General features: G+C 45.2%; 1 protein-coding gene across 4 annotated transcripts in view; it reads left to right on the top strand.

Annotated features, from left to right (window-relative positions):
* ghra (growth hormone receptor a) overlaps nt 1-25,326 on the top strand; it is a 173,176-nt gene that overhangs the window by 63,288 nt on the left and 84,562 nt on the right. The window contains exon 2 of one of the 4 annotated variants that reach the window (XM_048527654.2): nt 16,456-16,629. The exons of the other annotated variants lie outside the window; for them this stretch is intronic. The gene's annotated coding sequence lies outside the window, so the exon portion shown is untranslated. The remainder of the gene's footprint in view (nt 1-16,455; nt 16,630-25,326) is intronic. 4 annotated transcript variants of the gene reach the window in all.

A 25,326-nucleotide genomic window follows, 5' to 3' on the forward strand; every position in this document is an offset into this window, starting at 1 on the left:
TGGGATCGAAGTAGCCAGTCTACATACCAGAGTGAGCATGTGGCTAGGACCAACCCATTCATACAACACTGTTGTCAGCCATTTACATGGATTCCACAGTAAAACTTTGGAAGCTGGAGAGGGGGAGTGAGGCATGCTTATGTTGCTAATAAATTGTGCCGTTAGATTTTTCTTCACTGACCTCTCTCTAGTCCCAAAGAAAATGAGGCCTTTTGGAGTCAGATAAGAACGTAAGTCATGTTTTCGCTTCCTGCAATGCCTTCTGTTGCCTAACAGGTAAACTCATGAGTACCCTTATAGGGTGTGAGTTAAATTCAGGTCATTGGTAATTGTCGAAATCCAGGTAAACTCAGGTCATTGATAATTACTGACTGCTCGGTAAATCAGGTTCTTGGTAATTATTGGGTGCCAGGTAAGTTCAGGTCATTAATAATTGTAAAGTTCCAGGTAAATTCAGGTCATTGGAAATTTGTTGAATATGAGGTAAATTTAGGTCATTGGTGATTAGAACATAGAACAGTACAGTACAGTACAGGCCCTTCGGCCCTCGATGTTGTGCTGACCTGTCATACCAATCTCAAGCCCATCTAAACTACACTATTCCATGTACGTCCATATGCTTATCCAATGACGACTTAAATGTACTTAAAGTTGGCGAATCTACTACTGTTGCAGGCAGAGTGTTCCATTCCCTTACTACTCTCTGAGTAAAGAAACTACCTCTGACATCTGTCCTATATCTTTCACCCCTCAATTTAAAGCTATGCCCCTCGTGCTCGCCGTCACCATCCTAGGAAAAAGGCTCTCCCTATCCACCCTATCTAACCCTCTGATTATTTTATATGTTTCAATTAAGTCACCTCTCAACCTTCTTCTCTCGAATGAAAACAGCCTCAAGTCCCTCAGCCTTTCCTCGTAAGACCTTCCCTCCAAACCAGGCAACATCCTAGTAAATCTCCTCTGCACCCTTTCCAAAGCTTCCACATCCTTTTTATAATGCGGTGACCAGAACTGTACACAATACTCCAAGTGCGGCCGCGCCAGAGTTTTGTACAGCTGTAGCATAACCTCTTGGTTCTGGAACTCGATCCCTCTATTAATAAAAGCTAAAACACTGCATGCCCTCTTAACAGCCCTGTCAACCTGGGTTGCAACTTTCAAGGATCTGTGTACACGGACACCGAGATCTCTCTGCTCATCTACACTACTAAGAATCTTACCATTAGCCCAGTACTTTGCCTTCCGGTTACTCCTACCAAAGTGCATCACCTCACACTTGTCTGGATTAAACTCCATTTTCCACCTCTCAGCCCAGCTCTGCAGCTTATCTATGTCTCTCTGCAACCTACAGCATCCTTCGTCCCCATCCACAACTCCACCGACCTTAGTGTCACCTGCAAATTTACTAACCCATCCTTCTACGCCCTCATCCAGGTCATTTGTAAAAATGACAAACAGCAGAGGACCCAACACTGACCCTTGCGGTACACCACTAGTAACTGGTCTCCAGGATGAACATTTCCCATCAACTACCACCCTCTGTCTTCTTTCAGCAAGCCAATTTCCGATCCAAACTGCTATATCTCCCACAATCCCATTCCTCCGCATTTTGTACAATAGCCTATTGTGGGAAACCTTATCGAATGCCTTGCTGAAATCCATATACACCACATCAACCGGTTTACTCTCATCTACCTGTTTGGCCACCTTCTCAAAGAACTCAATAAGGTTTGTGAGGTACGACCTTCCCTTCACAAAACCATGCTGACTATCCTTAATCAATTTATTCTTTTCTAGATGATTATAAATCCTATCCCTTATAACCTTTTCCAACACTTTACCAACAACTGAGGTAAGGCTCACTGGTCTATAATTACCAGGGTTGTCTCTACTCCCCTTCTTGAACAGGGGAACCATATTTGCTATCCTCCAGTCATCTGGCAATATTCCTGTAGACAATGACGAGTTAAAGATCAATGCCAAAGGCTCGGCAATCTCCTCCCTGGCTTCCCAGAGGATCCGAGGATAAATCCCATTTGACCCAGGGGACCTATCTATCTTCACCCCCTGTAGGATTTCTAATACCTCATCCTTGTCTAGTAGCCTGTATCTCAGTATTATCCTCAACAACATTGTCGTTTTCCAGAGTGAATACTGTTGAAAAATATTCATTTAGCGCTTCCCCTATCTCATCTGACTCCACACTCAACTTCCCACTACTATCCTTGATTGGGCCTAATCTTACTTTCGTCATTCTTTTATTCCTTAAATACCTATAGAAAGCATTAGGGTTTACCCTGATCCTATCTGCCAACAACTTCTCATGTCTCCTCCTGGCTCTTCTGAGCGCTCTCTTTACGTCTTTCCTGGCTACCTCGTAGTCCTCAAGCACCCTAACTGAGCCTTCACATCTCATCCTAACATGAGCCTTCTTCTTCCTCTTGACCAGAGATTCCACCTCCTTCGTAAACCACGGCTCCCGCTCTCTACAGCTTCCTCCCTGCCTGACAGGTACATACTTATCAAGGACACGCAGTAGCTGTTCCTTGAACAAGCTCCACATTTCTAATGTGCCCATCCCCTGCAGTTTCCTTCCCCATTCTATGCTCCCTAAATCTTGCCTCATCTCATTGTAATTGCCTTTCCCCCAGCTATAACTCTTGCTATAATTATTGAATGCCAGGTAAAATCAGGTCCTTGGTAATTATTGGGCACCAGGTAAGTTCAGGTAATTGGTAATTATTAGGTGCCAAGTAAATTCAGATGAAGGATATTGTTATTTGATGTCATATAAATTCAGGTCATGAGATTGTTGGCACATCAGTCCTCCTTTCCTGGCTTGTGTGCTATTGATAGTGAACAATCCAATTATTTGCTGTCTAAGCCACCTCACTGATGTAAGAATGCCTAGCCGGGGCTCCATGTTGCTCTAATCCAATTTTCTGCAAGCACCATTTCTTTCCCTGCACTCACAATTGCTGTTCCCAGAGTGATTGCCCTTGACAGGGAGGTGATGGCCGAGAGATATTAACGCTGGACGGTTAATCCAAAGACCCAGATAATGTTCTGGGGACCCAGGGTCCCCAGGCAGATGGTGGAATTTGAACTCAATAAAATATCTGGTGAATCCACTGTTGGTTGCTGGGAAAAACCCATCTGTTTCACCATTTTCTGAAAAAGGGTCTAGGCCTGAAACATCAGCCTTCCTGCTCCTCTGATGCTGCTCGGCCTGCTGTATTCATCCAGCTCTACACGTTGTTATCTCTGGTTCACTAATATCCTTTAGGGAAGGAAACTGCCATCCTTACCTGGTTTGACCTACATGTGACTCCAGACCCACAGCAATGTGGTTGACTCTTTAGTGCCCTCTGGCCAATTAGGGATGAGCAATAAATCCTGAATGGCCAGCAATGCCCTCATACTGTTAATGAATAGAGGCACAAAAAAAAAAGGCATTGTTTGACTGAGTGTGGCACGAAGGAGCTTGAGTAAAACTGGAGTAAAAGGAGACTGGAGTAAAACATTCTGTTGGTTAGAGTTATACCTGACACGAAGGAAGATGGTTGTGGTGTTATGACCTAATGGGGCAGCACACTTTAAATTGAGCCCCATTTTCCCAGTGTAGCTGACTTTCAGACGAAGGCTGATAGCATAGACCAGGTGTCTGTACTTATTTTAGAATACAAGTAAACAAATATAAAGCATTGGCATGTAATAATACAAACTAAACTTTTATCCTCTTGTAAACTCCTCCTGACACAAACACACATGCACCAATAGGGAAAATGTATTGTTGGCAGAGTTAAATAAAATGTAGATAGCTAGTCCCAGTAGTTATTGCATCCTGATTCTGATGTTGAGATAATCCTACGTTGGCCAGCTAGGCCTTTGGTGTTCAGTTGTCTATCTCTGGAGGTTTCCATTTGTTTGTAAGAAGCTTGGAGTGACTGCATCACTTGGGAAATATTTCTGATTTCTCAATTAAAGAATGACGGCTCACAGCAGCTGCCGCAGGAAAGAAACTGCTTTTCTCTGAGTTTAGCCTGAGTTTTTTTTATTGTAGAGAACAGACAGCTTCAGCTGAGAAGAACAACTGCACACATTTCTGGATGAACACAGCAAGTCAGGCAGCATCAAAGGAGCAGGAAAAGCTGACATTTCGGGCCTGCTGAGTTCATCCAGCTCGACACCACGTTTCGGGTCTGGATCCTTCTTCAGAAACGGGGGACAGGAAGGGGCTCTGAAATCAATAGAGGGGGAGACGGTGAAAGAAGGTGGATAGTGGAGAAGGTAGTGGAGAGAGAACAGACAGGTCAAGGAGGCGGGGATGAAGCTCGTAGAAGTGAGTGTTGGTAGGGAGTTGGGACGGGAGTTGGTCATTGAGGAGGGAGAGATGGATAGGTGGGAGGGAAGACGGACAGGTCAAGAAGGCGAGGATGAAGCTAGTAAAGGTGAGTGTAGGTAGGAAGTGCGTGTGGGATTGGTCAGTGAGGTGGGAGGAGCCAAAAAGTGGGAGAGAAGACGGACAGTTCAAGGAGGCAGGGATGAGATGGGGACTGGTCTTGGGATGAGGACGGGAGTGGGGAGATTTTGAAGCTTGTAAAGTCTACAGTGAGACCACTGGGTTGTAGGGTTCCAAGGCAGAATATGAGATGCTGTTCCTCCAGTTTTCAGGTGGCATCATTGTGACACTGGAAGAGGCCCAGGATGGACATGTTGTCCTGGGAGTGGGAGGTGGAGTTGAAATGGCAGAGAATGATGCATTGAATCTGGAAGTTAATGGGGTGATACGTGAGGCAAGGGGAATTCTGTCTTTGTCTTTATTGGGGGAAGGGAGACAGAATTTTTTTCTGATGAAGGGTCTAGGCCCGAAATGTCAGTTTTTGTGCTCCTAAGATGCTGTTTGACCTGCTGTGTTCATCCAGCTCCACACTTTGTTATCTTGGATTCTCCAGCATCTGCAGTTCCCATTATCTCTGACACAGTCCTTTCATTGTTTGTTGGAGGTCAGTCATCTCAACTGCAGAATATCTCTGCAGGAGTTCCACAGGGTAGTGTCCAAGGCCCAACCATCTGCAGTTGCTTCATCAATGACCTTCCCTCCATTATAAATTCAAAAGTGGGTATGTTCACTGTTGATTGTACAATGTTCAGCACCTTTTGTGACTGCTCTGATACTTAAGCAGTCGATGTTCAAATGCAACAAGATCTGGACAATATCCAGGCTTGGGCTGACAGATGGCAAGTATCAGGCATGCCACACAAATGCCAGGTAATCACAATTCCCAATAACAGAGAACTGGACCTTTAAATGCTGTATTTTCAAGAGCAAGGCAGAGGCTGGGAATCCTGCAGCAAGTAAATCAGCCGCTGACTCCCCAAAGCCTGTCCACTAATGAGGCACAAGTTAGGAGTGTGATGGAATGTTTCCCACTTGCCCAGATGGATGCAACTCTGATACACTTAAGAAGGTTGACACCATCTCGACACAGCAGCTGCTTGATTGTCACCACATCCAGAAACATCCACTCTTTCCACCACTGGCACTCAGAAGCAGCAGGATCTGTCATCTGCAAGATGCATTGTAGAAATTTGCCAAAGATCCTCACACAGCACCTTCCAAACCCACAACCATTTCCATCTAGAAGGACAGGGTGGTAGATACATGACAACATCACCACTTGCAGGTCCCACTCCAAGCCACTCACCATCCTGACTTGGAAATATATCACTGTTCTTTCAGTGTTGCTGGGTCCAAATCCTGGAATTCCCTCCATAAGGCATTATAGGTCAACCGACAACACATGGACAGCAGTGGTTCAATTTGCCAGCTCAACACCACCTTCTCAAGGGCAACCGCAGATGGGTAATAAACGCTGGCCAGCCAGCGAAACCCATGTTCCATGAACAAGTTAAGGTTGAGAAAGTTAAAATGTTTCTGGACCGGAAGCCAGCATATACCAGCAAAACTGATGGTATGAAATAGAACAAGCAGCAACTTACAGACGGTTGAAGACTGAACAAGGAAGTGTTTGAATCATGGGGTTAAGGGTTTCAAGGTCATGGATGAGGGTTTTAGTAGCATAGAAATGTAGAAAATAGGAGCAGGAGCTGGCTATTCCACCTTTTGATTTTGCTCCTCCATTCATTAGGACCATGTGGGATTGTCCAGCTCAATAGCCTGCTCCTGCTTTCCCCCCCTATCCTTTGATCCCTTTAGTCCTACATGCTATTTACATCTCCTTCTTGAAATCACGAAGTATTTTAGCCTTGAATGCTTTCTGTGGTACTGAAACCCACAGGCTCACAACACACTGGGTGAAGAAATTTCTCCAAATTTCAGACGTAAATGCTCTATGCTACATCCTTAGACTGTGAGCCCTGGTTCTGGATTCCCCAGCCATCAGGAACATCCTTTCTATTTTCTCTTTCGGGGTTAGGGTTGAGTCTGGATGGGATGATCTTCAGAAGGTCTGTGTGAGCTTGATGGGCTGAATAGCCTGCTTACACACTGTAGGAATTCTATGAAGACCAACATACCTTTTGCCTTTTTTACCGCCTACTGCATCTGGATGTTTTCTTCCAGGGGGTGGTGTATGAAGACATCCAGATCTAATGGCACATTCCCCTCTCTCAATTTACAGCCAAAGGGATAATAATCTACATGATCTGTTGACCAAGTTGTTGCAATTTATACAGTCAGAGACTTAGTTTTGTGACTGGGCAGAGAAGGCCATTCATCATGTTTACACTGGTTCTCCCATTTTCCTTTTCCTAGGAGCCCTTCACATGCTTCCTATTGATTGTTCTTTTCTCTCACTTCTGCTTTTTTGCCAATGTACAAGGTGACTGTGATATCACAATACTCTGCTATATCTGTGATGCTAATGCAGTTAAATGTTCTGAACGTTGAATGCTGTGAATGCAAATTTTAACACTGGAACCAAAACCATGTTTCTTAAGATGGGAGAACAGCGTTAAAAAATTTTAAAGGAACAAATACAGTCTTCACAATTAACCAAAGACATGTCTGAACCTTTGAGTTTTTCATCCAACTCAATTCTGTGCATTCTCTCTGCTGGGTGTGGTGTTGCATAACAATTTGAATTGAACTTGTTCATGTGTCACCTTGTGAACAGAGAACAGCAGTAAAGCAGCTTCAGTACGAGAAAAAGGAGGCTACTTGTGCATTGCAGGTCCTTTCTGCTTGCTGACCGTTGTGGTGTGATTCGTTTGGCCATTATCTGTTAAGTACAAACAGCAGGTTTAGGGGCAAAAGCAGGCTAATGGTACAAAACAGCTCGACATGCCAACTGCTCTGCTTAAGACCGCAAGAAATGACACAGAGTTGTGATCGCAGCCCAGTCCATCATGAGAACCAACCTTCCTTCCACTCTGTCTACATTTTCCGCTGCCTCAGGGAAGCAGCCAACATAAGCAAAGACCAGCCCCCCTCCAGTGATACTCTCTTCCAATGAGCAGAAGACAATGTTTAAAAACACATACCAGTAGATTCAACAACGGCTTCTCCCTACTGTTATCAGCCTTTTGAATGGGCCTCGCATATCTTAAAGTTGATCTTTCTCTGCACGTTCTCCATACCTGTAACACTGTTTTCTGCATCCTGTTCTATTACCCTGATGTACTTATATGAATTATGATATGCCTACATAGCACACAAAGTAATATTTTTCGCTATATATTGGTACAGGTGACAATAACAAATCAAATCAAACCAAACCAAAAAGTCCAAATATTTATTAGTGAGCTGGTGTAGACACGATGGGCTGTATGACCTCCTTCTGCACTATAACAATTCTGTGATTGTGTGAATGTTAAACCTGGGAATATTGAGCTACTGAAAATGGTTGTGGTGGCTGAATCATTCTGGAGTTTGTGGTTTTAAGTAATATGTGTTCCTGTGGTTGTACAATGCCTTGTTATATTTCCCGTGTATATGACCTTGTGTACAGTTCACTCCTTTCCACAACCCCCAGCAAACACTCTGTGGTTGAAGAGTGTGTGTTCAATTAGCTGGTTCTGACCTTTGACATTACTGAGCTCTCACTGCTGTCATTTCATTAATGGGACTGCCCCTGTTTTTGGTTCCACTTACATGTTGCCAACACCATTTGCTGCGTTGAAAATTGCACACATCATACTGCAATTTTTCAAATCCTAAAACAGGAGACATGATGTGATGTACCATTCACAATGTCTGTTTTTAAATCTTCCATGTGATGTGGAGGTTGCTGGCAGGTTCTGCGTTTGTTGTCAAGCTCTAACTGCCCTTAAACTGGAAGAGTCACTTGATCATTTCAGAGGGCAGTTCAGAGTCAGCGACATTGATGTGGGTCTGGAGTCACATGTAAACCAGTCTAGGTGAGGATGGCAGATTTCCTTCTCTAAGGGAACCAGGTTTTTACAGTATAACAAAGTGTGGAGCTGGCTGAACACAGCAGGCCAGGCAGCATCTCAGGAGCACAAAAGCTGACGTTTCGGTCCTAGACCCTTCATCAGAGAGGGGGATGGGGAGAGGGAACTGGAATAAATAGGGAGAGAGGGGGAGGAGGACCGAAGATGGAGAGAAAAAAAGATAGGTAGAGAGGAGAGTATAGGGGAGGAGGTAGGGAGGGGATAGGTCAGTCCGGGGAAGACGGACAGGTCAAGGGGGTGGGATGAGGTTAGTAGGTAGGAAATTGAGGTATGGCTTGAGGTGGGAGGAAGGGATGGGTGAGAGGAAGAACAGGTTAGGGAGGCAGAGACAGGCTGGGCTGGTTTTGGGATGCAGTGGGGGGAGGGGACGAACTGGGCTGGTTTTGGGATGCAGTGGGGGGAGGGTACGAGCTGGGCTGGGTGCAATGGATACAATCTACCACATTGGCAGATGTGCAGGTGAACAACAATCCGACCCCACCACCCAAGCCATTTTTCCATCCCCTCTCACCCATCCCTTCCTGCCACCTCAAGCCGCACCTCCATTTCCTACCTACCACCTCATCCCGCCTCCTTGACCTGTCCGTCTTCCCTGGACTGACCTATCCCCTCCCTACCTCCCCACCTACACTCTCTCCACCTATCTTCTTTTCTCTCCATCTTCGGTCCGCCTCCCCCTCTCTCCCTATTTATTCCAGAACCCTCTCCCCATCCCCCTCTCTGATGAAGGGTCTAGGCCCGAAACGTCAGCTTTTGTGCTCCTGAGATGCTGCTTGGCCTGCTGTGTTCATCCAGCTCCACACTTTGTTATCTTGGATTCTCCAGCATCTGCAGTTCCCAATATCACAGGTTTTTACACTGATTGATGACAGTGGCTGTTAGTCCCATTCCAATCAACTCTGACATCCAAACCTCCTGCCTTGGAATCCTTCCACCATTTTTGTGGCAAGTGAAGGGTCTAGGCCCGAAAGCTTTTGTGCTCCTAAGATGCTGCTTGGCCTGCTGTGTTCATCCAGCTCCACACTTTATTATCTTGAATAAAAAGGCAGCTAGCTATGTGAAACTCAGAAGATTTCCCTGATGATGAGCCTGTTACTCCTGCAGACTCACAATTTGGAAAGTGTACTCATACCTGAAAATTTCAGAACTGATTTGATTTGGCCAAAGTTGTGTGAGATTAATAGTTGTCACTCTCATAAAGGGCGGTCTTCTGAAATGTGGACATAAAAACACAGGAGGGCAGTGCAGCTGGTAGTGATTGATGGGGAACTGTGAAGAGAGAGCTCTACTCTGTATCAAATGTCTTGCTGTACCTTGCCTGGAAGTGTTTGATGCAGACTGCATAGAGGGAGCTTTACTCTGTATCTTCCTGGCCCTATACTCATCCCTGGAACATCTGGACAATTTGGATACCTAGGTCAGGCTCCTACTCATTGACCGCAACTCTTGCTTCAACATCATAATTCCTAATAAACTTATTTTCAAACTCCAGGACCTAGGTCTCTGCTCCCGGCTCTATAACTGGATTCCTGACTTCCTGCCCCGCAGATTGGGGTTGATAAGGACATGTGACAACACCTTCTCCACAATAATTCTCAACACCAAGGCTGCGTATTCTGCCCCCTACTACACTCCTTATACACACATGACCGTGTAGCCGAATTCCACCCCAATTCCGTTTATAAATTTGCTGACGGTTCCACCATTGTAGGTTGTACCTCAAACGACAAAGCGAAGCACAAGAAAGAGATTGAGTGCTTAACAGCATGGCGTAAAGACAACAATCTCTTCAACAATGTCAACAAAGGAGCTGGTCATTGACTTCAGGAAGCAGAGTAGAGCGCAAGCCCCATCTGCATCAATGGAGCTGGGGTGGAGATGGTTGAGAACATCAAGTTTCTGGGAATGATGATCACCATCAATCTGTCCTGGGTCACACACATTGACGTGACAATCAGGAAAGCACACATTCCACATCCTCAGGAAGCTTAGGCAATTTGGCATGTCCCTAAAGACTCTTAGAAATTTTGATAGTTGCACCACGGAAAGCATACTATGCAGATGCGTCACAGCCTGGTACAGCAACTGCTGTGCCTAAGACCGAAAAAAAACTACAAAGAGTTGTGAACACAGCCCAGTCCATTGTGCAAACCAGCCTCTCTTCATCGACACTTCCCACTGCATCAGGAAAGCAATCAACATAGTTAAAGACCCCCCCACCATTACACTCTCTTCCACCCTCTTCCATCAGGGAGAAGATCTAAAAGTTTGTATACACATCTGAACAGATTCACGAACTGCTTATTCCGGCTGATATCAAACTTTTGAATCGACCTCTTTAATGTTAACGTTGATGTTGATCTCTCTCTGCATCTTTGCAGTAGCTGTAACATTGTATCCTGCACTCTGTTCTGTTACCCTGATTCACTTGTATAGTATCATCTGCCTTTAAAACGCGTAGAACAACATTTTTCACTGTACCTCAGTACAAATGACAATAAATTTAATCAATCAAATCAATCTAACCCTGTGCTGTTGCAGATAACAAAGTGTGGAGCTGGATGAACACAGCAGGCCAAGCAGCATCTCAGGAGCATAAGACCTGACATTTCAGGCCTAGACCCTTCATCAGAAAAGGGAGATGTGTTGAGGGGTCTGAAATGAATAGGGAGAGAGGGGGAGGCAGATCAAAGATGGATAGAGGAGTAGATAGGTGGAGAGGAGACAGACAAGTTAAAGGGGCGGGGATGGAGCCTGTAGTGGTGAGTATAGATGGGGAGGTAGGGAGGGGATAGGTCAGTCTGGGGAGGATGGACAGGTATCGCTGTTCTGTGACTGATTGATGGAGACGTGTAGAGGGAACTTTACTTTGTATCTAACCCTATGTTATCCCTGTCCTGGAAGTGTTTGATGGGGAAAGTGTAGAGAGAGCTTTACTCTGTATCTGACCCTGTACTGGTTTTGCATATAATTGACCACTCTCAACTAGCAGTTTCACAGTTTAGAAGTTATCTTCACAAAATAAGTTATCTTCATCTTAAAATAAGGCCATTCAACCTAATATCAGGTTGTGACTGGATGTCAAATTGTGTTTTATGATGCTTGTTCAAAGTCTCTTTGCATGTTTAATTATATTCCAGTGCTATTTCAATAGAAGTTGCTGTTGAGAAAGAGAGAGAATACAGGGAAGAGAGAAAGTGAGAGTGAATACTAATCAAGAAAGGAAAATGGAGAGGAAAGGCAGGAAGGAACAAGAGACAGCGAAAGATAAAAGACAAAATCAGTTCTAAGGAAGAGAAAGTAGTGAGAATGTGTGTGTCATTGTCTTCCCCCCTACTCAGCCACAGGATTCTGTGTGCTTCAGGATTCGACACAACTTGGTTATATTCATTTGACCTCAAGAGGGATTTAAAACAACATGCCCTCTGTTGGAATTGGCCTAAATATAAACAGAGAAGCATTCCCCTTCATCATTTGAAATGTGGTCACAAAACTGCCAAGGATCATCTACTCTCCTATCTAATCATAATAGTTAGCTTCATAAAGAATATCGTAATTTCAAAAATGCCATTTTAGTGTCTCCCTGGTAATAGTTCAAATTCTGCTTCCTTTTTTTTGAGTAATGAATCATTCTCAAATGTGTCCTAACTGTTTTGTAGGTTTCTGTATAAAGAATTTGTTTTGACAATGATTGAGATTTGAAGAAGCAAACTTTCCAAAACCTAACCCTCCCTCCACTGACCCCTTCACCCGCTTCCAACACAAGTCCTCCTCCTGGACACCACTCCCAGGCCTCCTACCTTCCCTCGACCTCTTCATCTCCAACTGCCGTCGAGACATTAACTGCCTCAACCTCTCCACCCCTCTCACCCACTCCAACTTCTCCCCCGCAGAACAGGCAGCCCTCCGCTCCCTCCGCTCCAACCCCAACCTCACCATCAAACCCGCAGACAAGGGTGGCGCAGTGGTAGTATGGCGCACTGACCTCTACATCGCCAAGGTCAAACGTCAACTCTCCGACACCACCTCCTACCGCCTCCTCGATCATGACCCCACACCCGAGCACCAAACCATCATCTCCAACACCATTCATGACCTCATCACCTCAGGGGACCTCCCACCCACAGCCTCCAATCTCATTGTTCCCCAACCCCGCACGGCCCGTTTCTATCTCCTTCCCAAAATCCACAAACCTGCCTGCCCTGGTCGACCCATTGTCTCAGCCTGTTCCTGCCCCACTGAACTTGTCTTCACCTATCTGGACTCCATTTTCTCCCCTTTGGTCCAGGAACTCCCTACCTATGTCCACGATACCACCCAAGCCCTCCACCTCCTCCAACACTTCCAATTCCCTGGCCCCCAGCACCTCATTTTCACCATGCACGGCCAGTCCCTATACACCTGTATTCCGCATGCAGATGGCCTCAAGGCCCTCCGCTTCTTCCTGTCCCGCAGGCCCGACCAGTCCCCCTCCACCGACACTCTCATCCGCCTAGCCGAACTCGTCCTCACCCTCAACAACTTCTCTTTCGATTCCTCCCACTTCCTACAGACAAAGGGGGTGGCCATGGGCACCCGCATGGGCCCCGGCTATGCATGCCTCTTTGTAGGCTACGTGGAACACTCCCTCTTCCGCACCTACACAGGCCCCAAACCCCACCTCTTCCTCCGGTACATTGATGACTGTATCGGCGCCGCCTCTTGCTCCCCAGAGGAGCTCGAACAGTTCATCCACTTCGCCAACACCTTCCACCCCAACCTTCAGTTCACCTAGGCCATCTCCAGCACATCCCTCACCTTCCTGGACCTCTCAGTCTCCACCTCAGGCAACCAGCTTGTAACTGATGTCCATTTCAAGCCTACCAACTCCCACAGCTACCCAGAATACACCTCCTCCCACCCACCCTCCTGCAAAAATTCCATCCCCTATTCCCAATTCCTCCGCCTCCACCGCATCTGCTCCCACGATGAGGCATTCCACTCCCGCACATCCCAGATGTCCAAGTTCTTTAAGGACCGCAACTTTCCCCCCACAGTGGTCGAGAACGCCCTTGACCGCGTCTCCCGCATTTCCCGCAACACATCCCTCACACCCCGCCCCCGCCACAACCGCCCAAAGAGGATCCCCCTCGTTCTCACACACCACCCCACCAACCTCCAGATACAACGCATCATCCTCCGACACTTCCGCCATCTACAATCCGACCCCACCATCCAAGCAATTTTTCCATCCACACCCTTGTCAGCTTTCCGGAGAGACCACTCTCTCCGTGACTCCCTTTTTCGCCCCACACTGCCCTCCAACCCCACCACACCCGGCACCTTCCCCTGCAACCGCAGGAAATGCTACTCTTGCCCCCACACCTCCTCCCTCACCCCTATCCCAGGCCCCAAGTTGACATTCCACATTAAGCAGAGGTTCACCTGCACATCTGCCAATGTGGTATACTGTATCCATTGTATCCGGTGTGGCGCCCTCTACATTGGGGATACCAAGCGGAGGCTTGGGGACCGCTTTGCAGAATACCTCCGCTCGGTTCGCAATAAACAACTGCACCTGCACCTCCCAGTCACAAACCATTTCCACTCCCCCTCCCATTCTTTAGACGACATGTCCATCATGGGCCTCCTGCAGTGCCACAATGATGCCACCTGAAGGTTGCAGGAACGGCAACTCATATTCCGCTTGGGAACCCTGCATCCCAATGGTATCAATGTGGACTTCACCAGCTTCAAAATCTCCCCTTCCCCCACCGCACCCCAAAACCAGCCCAGTTCGTTCCCTCCCCCCACTGCACCACACAACCAGCTCAGCCTGTCTCTGCCTTCCCTAACCTGTTCTTCCTCTCACCCATCCCTTCCTCCTACCCCAAGCCGCACCTCCATCTCCTACCTACTAACCTCATCCCACCTCCTTGACCTGTCCATCTTCCCTGGACTGACCAATGCCCTCCCTACCTCCCCACCTATACTCTCCTCTCCACCTAACTTCTTTTCTCTCCATCTTCGGTCTGCCTCCCCCTCTCTCCCTATTTATTCCAGAACCCTCACCCCATCCCCCTCTCTGATGAAGGGTCTAGGCCCGAAACGTCAGCTTTTATGCTGCTGAGATGCTGCTGGGCCTGCTGTGTTCATCCAGCTTCACACTTTATTATCTTGGATTCTCCAGCATCTGCAGTTCCCATTATCACTTTCTAAAGGCTGTTGGAATATTTGTAATCATGAGTCGTTTGGACTCTCATTTACACTGCACGCATTTTACAAAAATGTTTTTTGAAACTAATGCCAACAACAAATGTTTAGCAGGATTCCAATATTTCTTGGTTGTTGAAAGGCCAGTTCTTGAGAGTGCTTTGTATGGACTACTGCAGAAATAGTTTACTCAAGTGAAGGTTAATCAATTGCAGCAAATGTGGAGAATCTAACAAGTCCAGCATTTCTTATCAATACTTAATTAACTTCAAACAATGTGACTTACTAAGCCAGTTCAAAGGGTCTGGGTGTCACTTGTAGACCAGAACAGAACAACAGATTTCCCTTGCTAAAGGGCATGAGATGAGATTTTATAATCAAACATAGTTTCATTTCTGAGATGAGCTTCATATCCATCGATAATTTGAATTGAACTTCCATCAGCTACCATGGTGGGAATTGAACCCAGAGCCTGGATCTCTGGATTAGGACTCGAGTGACACTGCCACTACCTCTCTGAGGTTAGACTTAGCAACTTAGCTAAAAATGACAAGCATATGTATAGTTGCTGTCGCTCCTGATATAAACATGTCCCATGAATACTAACAGTCCTGTGCTCGTTATGATTGATTACAGCACTGAATTTTCCCACAATATATCTTCGTCAAAGAAAAAGCTATATTCTAAAATTAGCACAGAGCTGGTCACTTCCACAGTCCAGTTGAGGGACATGGGATGTTTTCACTTCCTGTGACACCATGCCCCATTTGTCCAGTGTAAGAACAATTAAATAAAGCTTTTGGGTTCTTGATTACCCTCACCCCACAAACACAAGTGTGTGTTAATCAAATCCTCAAACTCAATGTTTGTAATCAAAGCCAGTTCTCAGCACTTTGTTCAGTGTAGTTGGCTGAACTGGAAACTAAGAGCTGATATGAATGCCCAGTTCAGTGTGTCACAGCCTGGGGTTGTCCAACGAGATGCTGCTTGCCCTGCTGTGTTTTTCCAGCTCCACACTTTGTTATCCCTGCAAGTACATTGGCTTTTTCGTAAAGTGACAAGGAAAATATTCATAACTGAAAATTTGAAACAATCTTTTCGTTCTCTTTATTTGATCAAGAAGAGTAATGCAGAATGGAGCTCTATTCAGGTTTTGGCTCATTCTGCTCACTTCTGAGGATTGAGTCATAGAATTACAGTGGACCTGCCAACTTGTGGGAAAGGCTTCACAGCTCATCCAAAACACAGCTTTCAAAACTCTGCCAATAAACCACTATTTGTGTTACTTTTACTGCAGTAATATATTCATAAAACCTAGCAGTCACTGAGACAAGTTCCCGAAATGTCAGCTTTCCTGCTTCTCTGATGCTGCTTGGCCTGCTGTGTTCAGTCAGCTGTGCACCGTGTTATCTCAGATTCTCCAGCATGGGCAGTTCCTACCATCTCCGAGACAAGTTAGATCAGATTCCCCTCAGTGACACCACCAGAGTAATTAGGGACAGAAACAAGATGCTGAAAAATGAAAAGAACTGTATGTGGTGGGGTTACTTAATGCTTTTGCCAAATCCTGAAGGATTTGGGGAAAGGCTGAAGATCTGAAGAATAAAGTACTGGAGAAATTCAGCAGATCTGGTAGCATCTGAGGAGACAGAAACAGAATTAACATTTTAAGTCCAGTGACTTGAGTCTGTTCTGAGGAAGAGCCATTTGGAGTCCTGCACAGTTTGTCCAGTATTCTGTTTTTATTTATTTCTAAAGGATTGGGGAATAGCATGTGTAATGACAATAAAGGATGATATAATGATGATGTCACATGGGTTTCAACAGGTGAAGACCAGTCAACCAGATAAAACCGTAATATTCAAGAATATGAAGAGTTCAGGAAGGATATCAAAGGGAGAAAGGGAAGAGCAGAGCCAGTACTGATTGGCGTTGGAAGGACAGTGTAACTGTGAAGGAGTAATAGAATCGATTTGGTTACAGCTGAGACGCAACAAAAAAGTAAGCAATTGTTACTGAGTGTATTCTGTAGACCTGGAAATGACCACAAAAATAAATGACAACTATGGACTGGGATGTTAGGGGACTTGAATCACCTGGATTATTGATTCAGATAGCATTGATTTAAAGAGGTAAGAATGAATGTTTGAAATTTGTTCAGTAAAATGCTCCACCCGAGGAGACATGGCCAGGTCTGGTGCTGGGGAATGAGATGGACTGTGGAAACATTTAGGGAAGGATGATGATCACGTCATAAGATTTTAATTAGTAATGCAGAAGGACATGGAGCAATCTGAAGCGAAAGGTTTCAATTGGAATAGGATTAATTTCAATGGGATAAGAAGGGATCTAACCAGGGTCAAGTGAAAATAAAGGCTCACAGATAAAACTGTAACAGAACTTCAACCCTCCTGGGTTTCTCCAGTATTTTACCGAAGGAAAGATATACTGACATTGGAGACAGTCTACAGAAGGTTCATTCCGCTGATCACAGGTATGAAGGGAGTGTTTTATGAGGAGAGGTTTGGTAGGTTGGGCTTATTTTCATTGGTGTTTAGAAGAATGAGAGGTGACCTTATTGGAACAGACAAGATTCTTAGGAACAAAAACAGAAGTTGCTGGAAAAGCTCAGCAGGTCTGGCAGCATTTGTGAATCAAAATCAGAGTTAACGTTTCTGGTTCAGTGACCCTAATGCAGAACTGATGGTAGCTAAAAAAAAATCAGTTTTTATGCAGACGTTAAGGTCGGGGTGGGATAAGGGATAAACACTATATAAGGATAGAGCCCAAAGAGAAAGAGCAGTTGGATAAAGGAGTGGATAATGATCTGGCAAGGAGGGTGAATAGCTTTGAATGGAGACTGTTAGTGGCTAACAATGGGTTGTGTGTAATAGCATACTATGTGATGACAAGGCCTGGTGTGTGGGGGTGTGGGCATGGACATTGGAGAGTTTGAGTCCTAAAGTTGTTGAACTTGATATTGAGACAATAAGAACTGCTGATGCTGGAGTCAGAGATAATACAGTCTGGAGCTGGAAGAACACTGCAGGCCAGGCAGCATCAAAGGAGTAAAGAAGTTGACATTTTGGGTCGGGACCCTTCTTCTGAAGAAGGAACTCAATATTAAGTCCAGAAGGCTTCAGAGTCCCCAAATGCAAAATGAGATATTACTCTTCCAGCTTATGCTGAGCTTCGCTGGAGCACTATAGCAAGCTTGAGACAGAGATATTGGACAAGGGAATGTTGAAGTGGCAAGCAACTTGAATTTCAGGGTCACTTTTGCAGGCAAAACATGGGTGTCCTGCAAAGCGGTCACCCAGTCTACAGTTCATTTCCCCAATGTAGAGGACACCACGTTGTGGGGTGTTGGGAGTGAATGAAGAGTGAACCAGGTTTTCCCAGAGGGAACGATCCCTGCAGAAGGCTAACAAAGGAGGGGTGGGGAATATGTGGCTGGTGGTGGCATCTTGCTGGAGGTGATGGGAATGGTGGCCGATGATCTTCAGGACTTGGATGCTGATAGGATGGTAAGTAAGGACAAGGGGAATCCTATCACTGTTGCAGGAGAGAAGAGAAGGGGTGAGGGCCAAAGTGGGGGAGATGGGTCAGACCCGATTGAGGGCCTTGTTGACAACAGTGCTGGGGAACCCTCAGCTAAGGAAGAAGGTGGACATTTTGGTGGTTCCCTTGATGAAAATGGCATCATCGGAGAATTTGCGATGGAGACAGAGGAATTGGGAGAATGGATTATAGTCTTTCCAGGAAGCAGTGTGCTAGGATGTATAATCCAGGTAACTGGGAATCAATGAGCTTGTAGTGGATATTAGTGGCCTGTCTACCCCCAGAAATAGAATGAGAGATGTCGAGGAATGGATGAGAGGAGTTAGAATGGACCAGGTGAAAATAGGGCAGGGTGAAAATTGGAAGCAAGATCAATACTTTAGTACTTGAGTACGTGAACTGAACAGTGACTCTGGAGGAGGAGAATACATCGGAGGAATTTGCTAACCTGAGGCTGCTCCCTTCTCTGAAGTTGTGACAATGGCTCTGTGCAAATAGAGGCAGGTTGCTTTACATATCTTACTACTGTGAGGGTACTGTGATTTAAGAACAGCTCCTTCTGATGTTTGTCATTTTGAAGAGATTGCTAACAACAATAGCTTGTGTTTTTGTTTTATAATCAAACTTTTGCTTGTGCCTCAGAGAAGTGCAAACAAAATCAAAATATGCAAGATTCATAGAAGGAAATATTACATCAAAAAAACCTCCTAAGAACTGTACATGTTGGAAATCAGAAACAAAAGCAGAAATTGCTGGGAAAACTCAGCAGGTCTGGCAGTATTTGTGAAGAGAAAGCAGCATAATGTTTCAAATCCACTGACGATTCTTTAGATACTATGTCAGATGACCAGATTTTTAGTCAAAGCTGTAAGGAAGGAAAGTGGGACAGAAGAAGGAATTTCACAATTCCGGTCTCAAAAACTGAAAGCCTGCTTAGGGAGAGTGACAACAATAATGAATACTCACAAGGAGGTGGTAGTAATATCAGTGGACTAGAAATCCAGCAGCCCATGCTAGTAATTTGGAGGTGTGAAATTTGTGATTAATAAAATCAGGAATTAAAGGCTAGTTTAATGGTGACCATAACATAAATGCTGATTTTTGTTGTTAAAGACGTATCTTGTTCACTAATGCCCTTCAGTGAAGGGAATCTGCCAGGCTTACCCAGCCTGTCTTCCACGTGAATTTAGACCCAAAGAGTCACAACCTTCTGAGAAATCATTTAGCGTTATCTGTGTTTTAAATGGGAAACCCCTGATTTTCAATCTGTGACCCCTAGTTCCAGATTCTCTCTCAAAAGGAATTGTCCACTCCACATCCATCCAGCCAACATCCCTTGAGATTTTAAATGTTTCAATTAAATCACATCTTATCCTTCTAATCTCCAGTGGATGCAAGCCTAGAATGTCCACTTGTCAGAATATAACCTGCCCAATCCAAATGTTAGGAGCAAGAACTGCAGATGTTGGAGTCAGAGTTGATACAGTGTGGGTCTGGAGAAACACAGCAGTTCAGACAGCATCAGAGGAGCAGGAGAGTCAACGTTTCAGGCCTGTACCTTCCCGATGAAGGGTTGCTGGTTAGGCCGATTCAATCATGTGGATTAGAGGAGAAGCTAGCCAATTGGGTACAAAAGTGGTTTGAAGGTAGGAGACAGAGGGTATGGTAGAAGGTTGTGTTTTGGACTGAAAGCTTGTGACCAGTGGTGTGCCACAAGGATCGGTGCTGGATCCACTACTTTTTGTTACTTATATAAATGATTTGCATATGAATGTAGGAGGTATGGTTATTAAGTTTGCAGATGACACAAAGTAAGAAGGCTACCTCAGAGTACAATGGGACCTTGATCAGATGGGTCAATGGGCTGAGGAGTAGCAGATGGAGGTTAATTTAGTTAAATGTGAGTTGGTGCATGTTGGTGAGGACTTATACAGTTAATGGTAGAGCCTGGGGAGTGTTATCAAACTAAGGGGTCGAGGAGGTCCAGTTCCATATTTCCTTAAGAGTGATATCATAGGTACACAGGGTGGTGAAGAAGGTGTTTGGCATGCTTGCCTTCACTGGTCAGTTCATTGAGCATAGAACATAGAACAGAACAGCGCAATACAGGCCCTTTGACCCACGATGTTGTGCCGAACTTTTACCCTAAACCTAACCTCCACCCCTACCTTATACTATCATCAATATGCCTATGTAATAGCCACTTAAATGCTCCTAACGAGGCTGACTCCACTACCCTCTCCGGCAATGCATTCCACACCCCTACCATTCTCTGAGTAAAGAACCTAAACTCTGACGTCTCCCCTGTATCTACCTCCACTCATTTTAAAACTATGCCCCCTTGTAATAGCTACCTCCACCCTAGGAAAACGTCTCTGGTTGTCCACTCTATCTATACCTCTGATCACTTTGTACCTCTATCAAGTCACCCCTCATCCTTCATTGTTCTGAAGAGAAAAGCCCTAGTTCTCTCAACCTTTCTTTGTAAGACCTTCCCTCCATTCTAGGCAACATCCTGGTAAATCTCCTCTGCACCTTTTCCAACGCTTCCACATCTTTCCTGTAATAAGGCGACCAGAGCTGGACACAATATTCCAGATATGGCCAAACCAGGATTTTGTATAACTTCACGGCTCTTGAACTCAATCCCGCTATTAATGAAAGTGAACACACATACGCCTTCTTAACAACTCTATGCACCTGGGCGGCAGCTTTCAGAGAACTGTGGACATGAACCCTAAGATCCCTCTGCTCCGCGACACTGCCAAGAATCTTTCCCTTAACCCTGTATTCTGCCTTCGAGTTTGTCCTTCCAAAAGGAACTGCCTCACACTTTTCAGGGTTAAACTCCATCTGCCGCTGCTCAGCCCAGCTCTGCATTGTATCAATGTTCCTTTGTATCAGAGATAGTAGGAACTGCGGATGCTGGAGAATCTGAGATAACAAGGTGTAGAGCTGGATGAACACAGCAGGACAAGGGTCTAGGCCCGAAATGTCAGCTTTCCTGCTCCTCTGATGCTGCTTGGCCTGCTCTGTTCATCCAGCTCCACACCTTGTTATCGGTAATGTTCCTTTGTAACCTAGAACAGCCTTCTGCGCTATCCACAACTCAATCCACCTTCATACTGTTCACGAATTTACAGTAATCCACCCGTACACTCCTACATGCAAATCATTTATAAAAATCACAAAAAGAAGAGGACCCAGAACAAATCCTTGTGGTACACCACGTGTAGTGAGCACCATGTTGAATACTTCCCATCCACTACCACCCTTTGTCTTCTAAGGGTCAGTCAATTCTGGATCCAATCTGCCAAATTTCCCACTATCCCATGCCTCCCTACTTTCTGCATGAGCCTACCAGAAGGAGCCTTAACATACACCTTACTTAAATCCATGTATACCACATCCACTGCTCTATCTTCATCCATGTGTTTGGTCACCTCTTCAAAGAATTCAATAAGGTTTGTGTGGCATGATCTACCCCTCACAAATCCATGCTGACTATCACGAATCAAACTGTTGCTATCCAAGTGATCATAAATCCTATCTCTCAGAGGCCTTCCCAATAATTAGCCCACCACTGAAATAAGAACCATTAAGTATAGGAGTTGGTACATAATGTTGCAGCTGCACAGGTGATTGTTGAGGCCACTTTTAGAAGACTGCATTCAGTTCTGGTTTCCCTGTTTTTGGAAGGATGTTGTTAAATGTGAAAGGAGTTAGAAAAGATTCACTAGGATGTTGCTTGGGTTTGGTTGGTTTGAGCTATAGAGAGGGGCTGAATAGGCTGGGGATTTTTTTCCCTGGAACGATTGAGGCTGAGAGGTGACCTTATCGAAGCTTATAAAATAATGAAGGGCATGGATAAGTTGCATAGCCAAAGCCTTCCTTCCAGGAGTAAGGGAGTCCAAAATTAGAGGGCACAGGTTTAAGGTGATAGGGGAAAGATTTAAGACAGTCCTGAAGGGCAATATTTTCATGCAGAGGGTGGTGCATTTATGGAATGAGCTGCCAGGGGAAGTGGTGGAGTTCCGTACAATTACCACATTTAAAAGGCATCTGCATGGGTACATGAATAGGAAGGGTTTAGAGGGATGAGGCCAAAGCTGGCAAATGGGACTAGATTATTTTGGGATACCTGGTTGGCATGGATGAGTTGGACTGAAGGGTCTGTTTCTGTGCTGTACATCTCTGTGACTCTGTGAACACCTGATGATAATTTCATGGTCACTGTTAATGCAAGCTCTAACACTTCAGTTAGTGGAATTCAAATTCCACCAGCTGCCATGGTGGGATTTGAACCTGGACACCAGAATTTCAGTCTGGCCTTTAGATTATCATGAACCACCTTTTCCCTTAAAGCACTCACATCATATGACAAATGATTCAGCACTGCACTGACATAAGTAGCAATTTAATATCTACTTTAAGTACATAACAGTAAATGATCCAGGAGTTGGGGGTATTAAAAATGTCTTTGAAAATTATTGCTTATTTATTATAAACATACTTATGGTGATGGGAATAGGCTCCCGGGTTGGGTAATTGCCAGCCAGAAATCATAAATTGAGCCTATAGGTTATGTCCATCCAAAAGTTGGTAACTCTCGAAAAGACAAAGTATCAAGTGGAGAGTGATGACTGGCAACCAATCTGTGTCCACAACACTATCTGTATGTAAACATCTACAATATAACACTCCATAATCTGATTGCCTGGTAGCTAAGCAACCAAAAAGACTTTGACCGAGTCGATCACAGTGAGTATGAATCCAGTGTTAAAATATGCTAACATTAAACTTGCCTCTGCTACATGGCCTCATAGCTGATTATTTGCAGGTAATGTTGCAAATTTCATGAAACAAGTTAGTAGATGACAAATCACATTAGAATGCTTGCCTCCTGAACCTCAATTTTTATGGAGAACAGACCCATAAGCAGGACATCACCAAAGCTGAATGAAACAACCAGATAAAAAAAGACTTGCAATTAAATGGCACCTTTTTACATACAACAAGACAGCACAGAACAGGCCCTTCGGCCCTCATTGTTGCGCCGACATCCTTCCTCTCGCAAGGAGACCAAAATCGATGGCAGTATTCCAAAAGCAGCCGAATCAATGTCCTATATGGCTGCTAAGTGATCTCCCAACTCCAATCCTCAATGCACTGACCGATAAAGGCGAGCACACCAAATGTCTCCTTCATATCCTTTCTACCGGTGGCTGTACTTTGATGGAACTACGAAACTGCACTCCAGCGTCTCTTTATTAAGCAACACTCCCCACAACCTTCAGTGTAAACGTGCTGCCCTGATTTGCCTTTCCAAAATATAGCACCTCACATTTATCTAACCTCAACTCCATCTGCCACTCCTCAGTTTATTGGCCCTTGTCAATGTCCCATTGTATTCTGAGGTGACCTTCTTGGCTGGCTACTACACCTTCAATCATTGGGAAACTTACTAACCACACCTTCTATTTTCATATCCAAATCATTGCATCACTTCAACTCCCCCTCCCACTCCCTGAACGACATGTCCATCCTGGGCCTCTTCCAGTGTCACAACCACACCACCCAGAAACTGGAGGAGCAGCACCTCATATTCCGCCTCGGGAGCTTCCAACTCAATGGCCTCAATATGGACTTTGCCACCCTCAAAATCTCCCCACCCGTCAGCCTCATCCCAAGACTAGTTCCTCCCCTCATCCCCGCCTCCATGACCTGTCCGCCTTCTCTCCCACCTATCCACCCCTCCCACCTCACTGACCAACTCCCACCACTGCTTGGAATTATTATTCTTTTCACACTTCATCAGCTCGACGTTATTTCTAAAATCTATTTTCCAATTTTGGAAAAAGTGAGATAAAGAGAAGTAAAAGAAGTTACATTCTTACCACTCTTGAAATCTCTGAATATTCTTCTGTTGAAAGGCCGCCAAGGAACGATGCAATTCTTTTGTCACAAACGCTGTGAGGGAGACATCTTTGTCGGTTCCACTAACTCCACCCGAAGGAAGACAAACCCACGTAACATATCTAGTGACTTAAAACATACTCTATTGTTGCCCGAGGTGGAGAGCTGGATGAACACAGCAGGCCAAGTAGCATCAGAGGAGCAAGAAAGCTGATGTTTCGGGACGAGACCCTACTTTAGAAAATTCGCGCTGGAGAATCTGAGATAACAAGGTGTAGAGCCGGATGATACTGCTTGACCTGCTGTGTTCATCCAGCTTTACACCTTCTTATCTCAGATTCTCCAGCATCTGCAGTTCCTCCTGCCTCTATTGTTGCCCTTTCACTTTACTGAACTAATATGAGCCAGTAGTTTTGTTTAGGCTCGTGTAATCTTACGGTTATTGGCCTGTACAAAATCCTGAATTAATTTTGATCGACTGACGGGAGGAGATGAATTTTATAGAAATTTTTGTTTTCTACCAATTTGCAGAGGACATCGTGGGCGATTGAAGGACAGTGTTATTATCCTCCAGGTCTGCGGACTGCATCGTTACCAACTTGCCCATTTGCGTATGCATACAATATTCATTATGTACCAATGAAACATAATAAACCAATACTGTGTACTAAAAACAACCCTCACATATCAATGGAAATTTAAATATTTATCATAGAGTTTGAAGGATTGAATTCAATGATACAAAGCAAAAACCAGTGAAGATGAAGGCAGTTGGTCAGCACTTTTGCCACTAAGTGGAGGTTGGCAGTTTGAGGCCACCCAAGAACAAGCAAGCTCTGTCTAACTCCAAGGGCAGCACGGTGGCTCAGTGGTTCGCACTGCTGACTCACAGCGCCAGGGACCCAGGCTCGATGCCACTGTTGGGTGATCTTCTGTGCGGAGTTTGTACATTCTGCCCATGCCTGCATGGGTTCCCGCCGGGTGCTCCGGCCTCCTCCCACAGTCCAAAGATGTGCACGCTAGGCATATGGGCCATGCCAAACTTGCCCATTGTGTTTAGGGATGTGTAGATTAGGTGTGTTAGTCATGGGAAATGTAGGGTTACTGAGGAAAGGGTCGGGGGATGAGTCGGGGTGAGATGCTCTTTGGAGGGTGGCTGTGGACTTGTTGGGTCAAAAGGGCCTTGTTTCCACACTGTAGGGATTCTATGATGTGGAAGTA

Source organism: Stegostoma tigrinum, chromosome 3 (assembly GCF_030684315.1).
Source record: "Stegostoma tigrinum isolate sSteTig4 chromosome 3, sSteTig4.hap1, whole genome shotgun sequence".
NCBI lineage: Eukaryota > Metazoa > Chordata > Chondrichthyes > Orectolobiformes > Stegostomatidae > Stegostoma > Stegostoma tigrinum.